General features: G+C 36.5%; 1 long non-coding RNA gene across 1 annotated transcript; it reads left to right on the forward strand.

Annotated features, from left to right (window-relative positions):
- Window positions 1-1232: 1232 nt before the first annotated feature.
- Window positions 1233-9724, forward strand: LOC135407447 (uncharacterized). Its single transcript, XR_010426877.1, has 2 exons — window positions 1233-1373; window positions 9258-9724. It is a non-coding gene; the product is annotated as an uncharacterized LOC135407447 (long non-coding RNA).
- The last annotated feature ends 1185 nt before the right edge of the window (window positions 9725-10909 follow it).

A 10909-nucleotide genomic window follows, 5' to 3' on the forward strand; every position in this document is an offset into this window, starting at 1 on the left:
TCCTGTGCTTAACTACTCCCTTTCCTCATTCACCCCCTTCCCCCCCTTGTTCTGGCTATTGTCTTCTTTATAACTGCTCATCCTAAATCTGTAATTCATAGATCAGCAGGTAGATATACACACTTGTCCTTGGCTTTTCCAACCTCACAGTAATCAGATGCACTTTTCAGGATTTCCTTGTACTTCATATGCCACAGATCTCCAACCAGTTTGATGTTGCTCTGCTGAACTCTACTCAATTTGTGAGCACCTGTCTTGCATGTGAGTGTCCCAAGTGTACCAGTATCCCACACAAAGTCTTACAAGTGTGAAGTCACTTTCATTCTCTGTTTTTTCCTTGCCCTGGGACACTTCTTATACTAAGCCCTAATCATTGGCCTCACTGTTAGTTTAGCTAACAGACATGGCTAGGATATCACTTGTTCCTTCTTTCCTATGCAAATACTATGGTAGTGGGGTCATAAAGCAAGTTTTTGTACCTTGGCTGAAATACTTCTATTCCTTTACCCTCTCCACCACAGACTTTTTCACTCTGCCTGGACACAGCACAGTACTTGCTCCATTGCAAGACCAAGTGGATCTGTGACCTTGACAGACTTGGAAATTGGCAAATAAACAAAAGAGCTGTTTTCCATTACTAAGTGTGATGCTATGATCCCACTCCCATCCTCCTTAGAATATGACGAGCTGGATACCAAGAATAGTAATGTATGACTCAACCTTGCCAGTCTGAGACCTGGCAGTAGCTAAGTTTACAAATCCTGATAAGATATGATTAAGTGGTAAATGTTTTTCCTTCTTTAACTTTTCTTAAGAGATCTTTAAAAGCAGGGGTATCATACTAACACAGACCAATTTTTTTTCACAACATGAGATACTGTTATACTACCCTGTTACCATGTACTAACCTTGGGGCTGGCCTTAAGGAAATAAATGTGATACAGATGTAGATTTTCCATTTCATGGGGTAATCTGTGTGTGTATAAGAAAAAATATTTTATAACTTACACTGTTAACATTTTTAAGTGTAATTAATAATAAACAAATCATTCCATTTCTCTCTAAATAAAAAAAAAGAAGGCAAACAAAAAGGTTATTTTTTTTCTTAAAATTATCTGCCAAAAGAGAGGAAGAATTCTAAAAATCAAATGTTGCCAAAAATTCAGAGTTACATTCACAATCTCTTCTTAAAAAACTTGTTGGCAATGGACATGCTGCTTCTCTGCACATCACTCCTCTTAATAGGTTTCTTTTATAATTGCAGCACATACATAGTAATGGAAGCCTCCTGATAAGAAGCATGTGGTGCAGAATAAACAGGCAACTTCAGAAAAGAGAATTAAATCATGACTTCACTTAATGGACCATTCAAGGTGAATCTGTTTTATTTTTGCTGCCAAAGCCATTTATAATCCCTTTTTCTAAGAGCTTCATGAGTCTTTCTGTTCTAAACCCTCTCCTATTTGCCTTCTATTTTCTTTTCCAGATCAAAAAGTCATTAGCTCTCTATATTTCAGTGTGACTAAGTTCTTTTATTGTCATATGTTGACATATTCAGATGCAGTTAAGTTGAGAAATCATTCACGTCCATGGTTCAGAAATACAGGACATCCTTGTGGACATGCACAGCTTAACCAAGTTCAACTTTTCTCTGTGCATGTCCATCCTCAAAAGTATTTTCATTTATCCTCAGCTGTTACTTCCCTCTATTTTTAAATCATGCCTTAATTTGCAAGATCATCCTTCTGTTTGTAGCAATAAATAAATTACAAAATGTCATATAGTAACACCCCTTTACACACTGAGCTAAACTCCCAAGTACATTGTTTGCCTTATGATTTTTCAGTTTGCATTAGATTTATTCACTGCTTCTCTGAGAGAGGTTTTAAGTAAAGCCCCCACTGTAGACTATGCAAGCAATGATAAATTTAGAGGGAGAGGAATGGGAGGTTATTACTGAGACAATCAAATCAAGACTACAGAATCACTTTTTAATAGAAGTTTGTTTTCATTTTTTTTTACGAGAACATGCCTCAAACTGTATAGCTCTGAATACTTTAATGTTATATATGGTTTTCTTTGGCTGTCTTCCATAAACAAGCCGTTTCATTAAAGAGAAAGAAACAGAAAACTCCAAAATATCAGCAGAAAATCTTGTTACATTAAAATATATTTTCAAGTAGCTTTATTTGTAATTTTTACCCCTAGATGTACCTGCTCTTTGCTTTCATGTGACATAAAAAAATTAAGATTTAACTCTCTCAATATAGTTGGTAACATTCTGCATAAGATGCCTGGAAGCTATTATTTCAATATTCTTATGAAATGAAAGTGTGTAACTGAAAGATGTATAATTAACAACAACTATCCTGAACAACTATCAACTCCTGTGGAAAGAGAGCAATACAATCTGAATTTTGATGCCATTTTTGTATAGAAAGACATAGCTGGTCATCACAGATAAATCTTGCAGATACTCAATACTGTTGAGACTAGAATCAAAACTTTTTGGTTGAAGAACAAGTAAAAGGCAAGGAGCAGAACACACCGCAGCAGAAACACATTGGCAGAAATAAAAATTTTACCTGGAAAAATTACCTTTAATTGGTTTAGAAACAAGACAGAAAGAAAGTGGTCATTTTTCATTTTGAAATTAGCAAAAAAAAAATTTATCTTGTATGGAGTTCAAAGTATGGACAGAAAAACAAATTTTCAACAGATAACTGTTCCATGATGCATAGCTGCTTGTATTTCCTGCAAATGCAAAGCAAATTGTTCTTTTTTTTTTTAATGGCAGAAGGGTGAGCCATGTGCATTTGCGATTGAATGTGGTGTGTGAACAGTGGGTTGCTATGAGTTTGTACCTAATAAACTCATACTCATGCAATAACTTCTTCATATGCCTTTACTCTAATGTAGTTTCTACTAATTTTTTCACGGAGCTTAACGAGCAATCCCTAAATATATTATCACTTTCTTTTCACTCATTTAGCCTGTAGACTTCAGCATAAAATAGAATGGCTGTTCTCATGTTGTTGCTGGGAAAATATGTCGCTGAAATAAATGTATTAAATATATGTCTATATGAAAGTATGGAAGAAAAGAGGATTATCTTCTTTATTTTAAAGCTGTATGCCTTAGCTGGAACAAAGTATGCTTAAAAATTTCACTGCTCCTGACAATGATTGTGTTATAAATCTTTTTTTTTTCCAAGTTCTCTTACATTGTCAACATGTAATTGATTTTACAATATACTGTGCCAGGTTCTGAAATCTAAAAATGAAGGTATGGAGATGTGTCAATTTAGCAAGAGATAATATATTATTCAAATGCTTCAGGATAAAATTTTGATGCTTCACTCTCAACAGTATACCTTTTAGGTAAAAAGATGTCACCATGAACCTGTTTAAAAAGAGCTCTTTGTAAAAATATCTTATTTTTCAAGGGAAAAAGCCAAAACAAGATTGGAAATTTTCTCATATTAGTTTGCAATGTTTTTACCTTAAAGTCATGCATTTAAATATTCAGGTCCACAAAAAGAAAACCTGCAATTTTTGGTACAGTAGTTATGTTAGTGTACAAGTCAGAGCCACCCTGATTTATTATTTCAGTCTGATTGAAAAGCATCCGCCATTATTGTTCTCTGTTAGTTTTAATAGCTCACAGAATGTAACTGAGCCTGCCTTTAAGTAGTTAAAGTAAAATGAAAAGACTTAGAGTCTATTTTGCAGATTTAGAGGTAGAGATTTCTAAAAAAACTTTATGTGTAGGCACTTGGTTCCCCACAAAAACATCAGCTTTACCTACAGTAGACATATTTACACTACACTTTGAAAGTCCTTATTTCGCCTGGAGATGAAGTTCATCTCATCTTCTTCCTGCCCTCTTCCCTCTCCTATTGAAAGCACATATATAGTCCAAATTGAAAACTTACTTTGTATTCTACACTGCTGTTCCACGGAATAGACAATTATCTAGTACTGTAAGATTATCTACCTATGATTAAATTTAGTGGGCCAACACAAGGACAGGAAATGTATGCTGGTTAAAGAGTACTGGTGCATCTCATGTGTATAATGAAGTGCCTCTCACCTATAAAGTTTTATATAAACCATAGACTTTAAAATTCATGGAGAAAATACATAACTTATATCATCTTTCCATTGTTTTCTGTGTCTTTACCAGAGTAAAATTCTAGATATGGCCGTTCTTAAGAGCAAGGGTTCCCAGCCTGTGAGTGTGCATCTTCGCTACTGGTTTATAATGACAAATTTTTAGAAAGGCAAAAAAATCTTCTTTTTGTCCTTTTGGATTTCCATTATTGCTGTGTGGAAATTAATAAAAGATGAACACAAATGTATAAGGAGTCCTTCAGAATTAAACCAGATGAATAATGAAAACTTACAGTATGTTATCTTCTTATGAAATATGGAAATAATTGTTTTCCCCAAGTAAAATATTGTACTGTTCTCAATATTACAATCCAAGTAAATCTCCAAAATTGCTGTTCAAATGCAAGTGACAGGTGTAGAGTGATTACAGCATCAAACATAATTATTATTGTAAACTATGCTTCATTCTAATCTGAGAGGAGGTTTTTTTTTTGAAAACTCCTTGAAGCACTATAAACCCTGTTTAATGTCAAATATGTTAAGTATGAACTTATCACCCGCTTGCATTAGAAATTCGTAATTTTTTTCACAGCATAATTTGTGTTTTGATAAATCTTTTCATACATAATTCTATATAAAGAATTCCAGACATGTTTGCGTGCTTTTCATGTTCTGTTTAAAATACTTCACTGCATTACAAATTGCAGAACATCAATAGCAAGAGTTAGAACAGAAAAGTTTACTTTAAAACATTTTCTTGTTTATGCTCCTTTTGTAATGTTGTTTAATTTCTTTTTTTCAAAGCATAATTTATGTGTTTTATTCCAGCCCAGTCACTAGAAGTTTGAACACAAATTTATCAAGGGTGGAAGTAAAGTAACACTAGAAATATCTGAAATCTAATTGTGTTAGAATAAGTATCGTTAACATGATACTTAAAAAAACCACAAAACACCTGATTCATGAATAAATTCAAGAAGACATATGCTGATCTAGTGTGCAGTCAGAAGCAGTTTCTATCACCTTGTGACTCTTTTAATACAAAAGGATTTTAAAAGGGGTATCCAAACGCTAGTGAATCCTACATGCTAATATCTGTCATCTGTGGTCATTGTGCTTAAAATGATGGTATTTGTCTGTAGAGTAGAAATAATTCATTTTTTAACATCACAACAGTTATAGTCAAAACTATTCAAAGGTTTTCACTGCCATGAATGAGCAGAAAAAACAGCTGCATGCGTTTTTAGTGCATGGGCATTTATTTTAACTCTGCACAAGAGCACTGAATCCTGGCTCTGAGTAACCAAGGATGAGACACTGCACAGCAGCAAGCTGACACTAACTAGCACTCAACAGAGTGCCAGGAATCGTTCGGCACAGGGACAAGATACCAATTTGGCCTGATGCACTGTATTTTGGGAACATTTCAGTCCCTGCTTCCCACTGTCTCACAGGCACAAGACACTACAGATCATCTGTTCCTACCTAAGGTTGATAATGAGCCAGTACTACAAAGCAGGATGGGTTGTACTTTGCCTGTGTGCTAGCCAGGTTCTGTTACAGGGATGAGTAATCACCAATTAAGATGCATGAGAAAATTTCTTTCTGCCTCTGCTCGGCATGAATACTCACGGTTGTCAGGCATCAAACATCCATTCCTGGTGATAAGCAAAGTTTGCCCACACAAGCCAAATAATATTTGGATTTTGCTCTATTGGCTTCCTTCCCCATTTTCTTTCTTGCTCTGATGCAATTGAAAAAGAGGCTTGTTCACAATGGAGATGCATCTTTGGGGTGTTCCTGTACAGCTAGTACAGAGGACTTTTAAGTACCTTCTTTAAGCATAGTGAGACATGGCTACTGAAATCCAGGACGACTAAGAGTCACAGACCTAATTTCTCCAAATAAATACCACTTGGATAATGCTTCAGAACATGCAGAGAGCTGGAGTTAGGAGATCAGAAGCAGCCTGGAGAAAATACAAAGATGGTGGCAGATGAAAGAGGAGAATGAGAATGGTGTCTTCATCTGTGAGTCAGGTGGAAAGCAGAGAATGTGTGAGGAACATGGAGTTCCTCCCATATTTTTTCAGAGGAATTTGGCTTAAAGACTTATATTTGCAAAGCAATATCTGTTTGGCTCATTGCCTCAATGCCTTTAGGGTAAAAGTACCAGTCTTCTTGTGGGCTCCTGTTTCTTGGGACTCAAAAAAGGTAAAACAATGATCCAAGCTGCATGTGCTCAGCCCAGTTTGGGGAGCAGAGATGTGACCCAATATATTCTATATTTGAGAATTGAAGCTATCAAGAAGTAGTTTTTCTGGGAGATACATATTAGCTTATGCCAGAAAATGTTTTTATCTTAATCATAGTATCAAAAATAATTGACTTGTTATGACTCGAGGGCACTAATTTAAAATCTCTACCAATTCATAAACATTTTTTAGACTTAAATCTGTCGTGTTTAAACCACAGGAAAAGGAGGCAGATCTGAATGAGTAAGAGTTCTTCATTCTTCAATGGAGATTACAGTGTCACCTACCAGAGACACAGGTTAGAAGCTGCACTAAACACCAGACATAGGAAAGAGTGCATATTTTATAAAAAAAAAATCTGCATCTTATCAATTAATTCATTCTGTGTTTTCACTAGTCTGTGTAAAAAAGAATTATTACAAGTGGCATTGTTTAATTTTAAAGATTTTTTGCCTGTTTATAAAGTATTTTCACTCTCTATGGGGAGAAGTACTTCTGCACCCATGTGCAGAACACTTGGCCTTGTTGAACTTCATGAGGTTCACACAAGCCCACCTCTCAAGGCTGTTGAGGTCTCTCTGAATGGCATCCCTTCCTTCCAGACTATTGACCTCTGCTTGGTGTCATCTTCAAACACTACGAGCAAGCTCTCAGTTCCACTGTTCATGGCACCAAAAGCAAATGCTAAATGGTATCAGTGCCTATATCAAACCCTGAGGAATGCCACTCATCAATGGTCTCCACTCAGACATGGGGCTGTTGACTGCAACTCTTTGAGTGAGACCTTCTAGCCAACTCCTTTTCCACTGAGTGGTCTACAAATCAAATCCATGTCTCTCCAGTTTAGAGACAAGGATGTCATGCAGGACAGTGTCAAACGCTCTGCCCGAGTACAGGGAGATGACCTCAGTTACTCTTCCCTCATACCATTTCTGTAACCCCATTGCCAAAGGTCACCAACTTAGTTAAACCCCACTGGCTGTAACCAATCACCTTATTTTCCACAGGCCTTATTATAGTTCCCAGGAGGATCTACTGCATGATTTTGCCTGGTGCCGAGGCAAGACTGACTGGTTGGTAGTTCCCTGGGTCTTTGTTATTTCTCTTTTTAACAATGGGGTTTATATTTCACCTTTTCCAGTTAGTGGAACTGACCATATATAGCATATAGGACTATATATGACTTCTCAAAGCTTTTTTGTTATATCTTGACCTTCATTTCATCCATATCCTTCTCTACAATGCCTAAAACTATCATTAAGGTGGAATCTCAACTTTTTGATGATTCAGTAATTGACTTGCTGCCTCAGATGCTGCTCTGTTCCTGAAAAACAGCTAAATTGCACTATTTATAAATGTATAGCTATTTGTGTCAAGTGAATTGATTTCATCGGAAATTAGCAGTCTGTCCAACCTGAGTTTGTGTACCAAAGTAATCTAAAATTCAGTAAAATGACAGTAAATCAATCCCTGAGGCTTAAATCTGCTGTTTTTAGGGTACTGCCCCAACAGCAGGGACTTAGAGTGTGTTTCTCAAATCTGTGGCGATGCACAGGCTGGTGCTTAAAATTTTTGACATCTCAGCACTATACTGAGGGATAACCACCACCACCACCAATTCAGTAAAACTGACATTCTTAGCAATTCCAAGTTGCTGTGAGCTGTCTGACTGTAAATGTCTGCAAAAGCTTTAAAGACACTCATTCATATTTTCTTTGCCTAAACTGGCAAAAAAAGAAACTATTGTTCCAAACATGTTCTCTTATAAACCTTGAGACGGAATTAAGTGATTTTTCAGTCAGTTTTAATAAATTTGGTATCCTATCCACCATTCCTTCTGAATTGCTGCCTTGTGATGAAGGCAAACTGCAGGCAACATTTATCACCGAATCTTAATCCCTTCAATTCAGAACACAGTGAGATACACACAAGGGTTTCACCAAGTAAAATTCTGCATCACCTTTAAAGAGTCCACTGAAAGTACAGAGAGCTAACGAAAAAAACCAAAAAGCACAAACAAACGAAAACACCCAACCAACCAACCGACAAACAGACAAACAAACCCCCCAAAACACAAAAAGCTAATGGAATTCATAAAGGTAATCTCTCCTCATCACAAAGCCAGTCAGCTAATTTTAAAAGGCTGTTCTTAGTTAAACATGACTTCCCTGTTGCAAATCCATACTGACTGACTCCAGTCACTTCCTCATCCTTCCAATGTTTAGAAATAGTTTCCCAGCTTAGTTGCTCCATCAGCTACTGTTATAATGTACACAGAGAAAACTCACTCTGCATCTCGTGAAGTTTATGATGAAGCTACAAGTGAGTTTTCAAGGTAATACTTTGAGTCTGTGATTTTGCTACCAACATATAACATCAAAAGTCTGGTACAGTTATAAATACAAACAATAAAAAAATTTATAAGTCAACATCATGTCCAGACCTGAAAAGAATGTGAACTTAAACATCACACAGAAAAACTGATGCAAAATCAATATTTAATATGTAACCCTGTACAGATATCTTGAAAGTCCTGTTCTCCTTCATGAGACTTACTTAAGCTTAAGCAATTAAATCAAAACACATTTAACACATTCACACATTTTTAAAATTTCCTGTAGATCCTATACAATTTCACCAAATTACTTCTATGTGGAGCTCAATAATCAGCATTTGTTAAACCGGTAATTTCCTGTTTGCTACAGCTTTAGTTGCTTATGAGGATGGTGCAGATAATCACACAAAGGGCTTGGAGTGTAGCGGTATATCAGACAAAAGAGAAGTGCTGGCCTACCTAAATGGTACAGTTAGTTTGAAGAGCTTCAAAAAGGTGGAGATTTTGCCAAACCTTTAGGGTAAATGTACTTTAAGATTAATTTTGAATTCTTCAGTGTGGAGGAACATCAGAGTGACTGGGAGAGATTCAGAGCCTGGAGAGACTTATACGGAGCCTGAAGAAGCTAACAATCCATGGACTTTCATGTTATTCCCCAGTTTTATACCATGTTTAATGAACCCTCATGCATGTTTTTGTATTTATCCCCTTGATTTGTATTGCCCCGAACATGTCTGTACTTGCCTTTAAGTTTTCCGGCCAAAAGCTGTTTACCACCTTGTCCTCCCCTGCTTTCCCGCTCATCCCACACTGATGGGCTGATGGGTGCCGCAGTGCAGAGTGAGCTCCCATTGGTCCCCTTCCCCTAGATACTCCCAAATTCCTCCCACCTTTCCCTCATCCCCCAATCCCGTATTTCTCTGACATGTCAATCCCATACTTCACCCTGGTTTCCAGACCTCTCCTCATCCAAACCCTATATAAGTCCTTGTTCCCCTCAATAAACTGGCCATTGCACCCTGACCTTCTACCATGTCAGAACCCTCTGTGCAGTGTCGTGTCCCTGTTCCTTTCTCCTCCGGGCCTTGGCACTTCAGTAATTCACACTTGTCCCTCCAATACCAGTCTCCGCTTATGTTCTCAAAAATAAACACAAAATTCTAATTGTTGTTCTTTGCATATGACAGAATAGTTTGCATAATTATCCTTCAGGATGATCATTTATCTGTCATTTGAGATGTTAGAAGCAAATATAAAAAAGCTTTATTATTATTAAGCAGTGTTGGGTTTTATTCTTACCAAAGGTTTCTTGTATGAATTACTTGTAATTGTAATTGTAAGAACAGTCAAGTGCGAGAGCAGCGTTCACTATCTAACCTGTGTTATTAATACAGTGGTTTAAAGTGATAAATTTTACTGCATTAATTCAAAAAGTAATGAGTGAAATAAAATCATATTATGCAGTAGTTTTAAAAATACATAAATAACCGAACAACTTAACAGATGTGCCAAGGGTCTGAACAACTAAAAGTCTGTGTCACCTTTAAAGTCTTGAAAGCACAGAGATCTAATGAAAAAAAAACAAACACAAAAACCCCCCAAAAAAACAACAAAACAAAACCCCCAAAAAGATGCTGAAATTCATTAAAAAATTTATTTCCTTGTGGTCTTTTCCGAGAACTAACTAATTAACCTGAAAGTGGTATTGTAAAACAGTGATGTCAGAGAGTCTTTGCACTGTTGTTTGCTTGAGTGTTATGTTTTCAGAGGTTTCCCTGAGTTAACGATCTGTTGTAAGGAAACAAAATATCTGTGCAAAGGACCAACATAGCAACACAATCTTTTCAGGCATTCTCAACACAAATCACAAACTACTCTTTCATGTTGTTGACCTGTTCCAAGTAGGTATTTCATAAGGTAGAGGTCCCCAGGCAGCTAAAGATTTACCTTTACAGACTGAACAGCTTCAAAGTTATCAACCCTGTTGTCCAAAGTCAGCAGATAGAGCCTTTGGTAAAACAGTATGTCTTCCAAAACATTTTTTAAAAAGCATTGCAAGTACAAAATTATTAAAGCAAACCAGTTCAGAGGTTGATCTAAGTTTGCCAGCAAAAGCTGCTCTCTTTCTTAACATCACCTGGGCTAAGGAAGCAAAAATTACAGTGCTTCAGGATGAGAAACCTTTTGTTCTTCACTGTGAGCTTTACA

Source organism: Pseudopipra pipra, chromosome Z, assembly GCF_036250125.1.
Source record: "Pseudopipra pipra isolate bDixPip1 chromosome Z, bDixPip1.hap1, whole genome shotgun sequence".
Taxonomy (NCBI): Eukaryota; Metazoa; Chordata; class Aves; order Passeriformes; family Pipridae; genus Pseudopipra; species Pseudopipra pipra.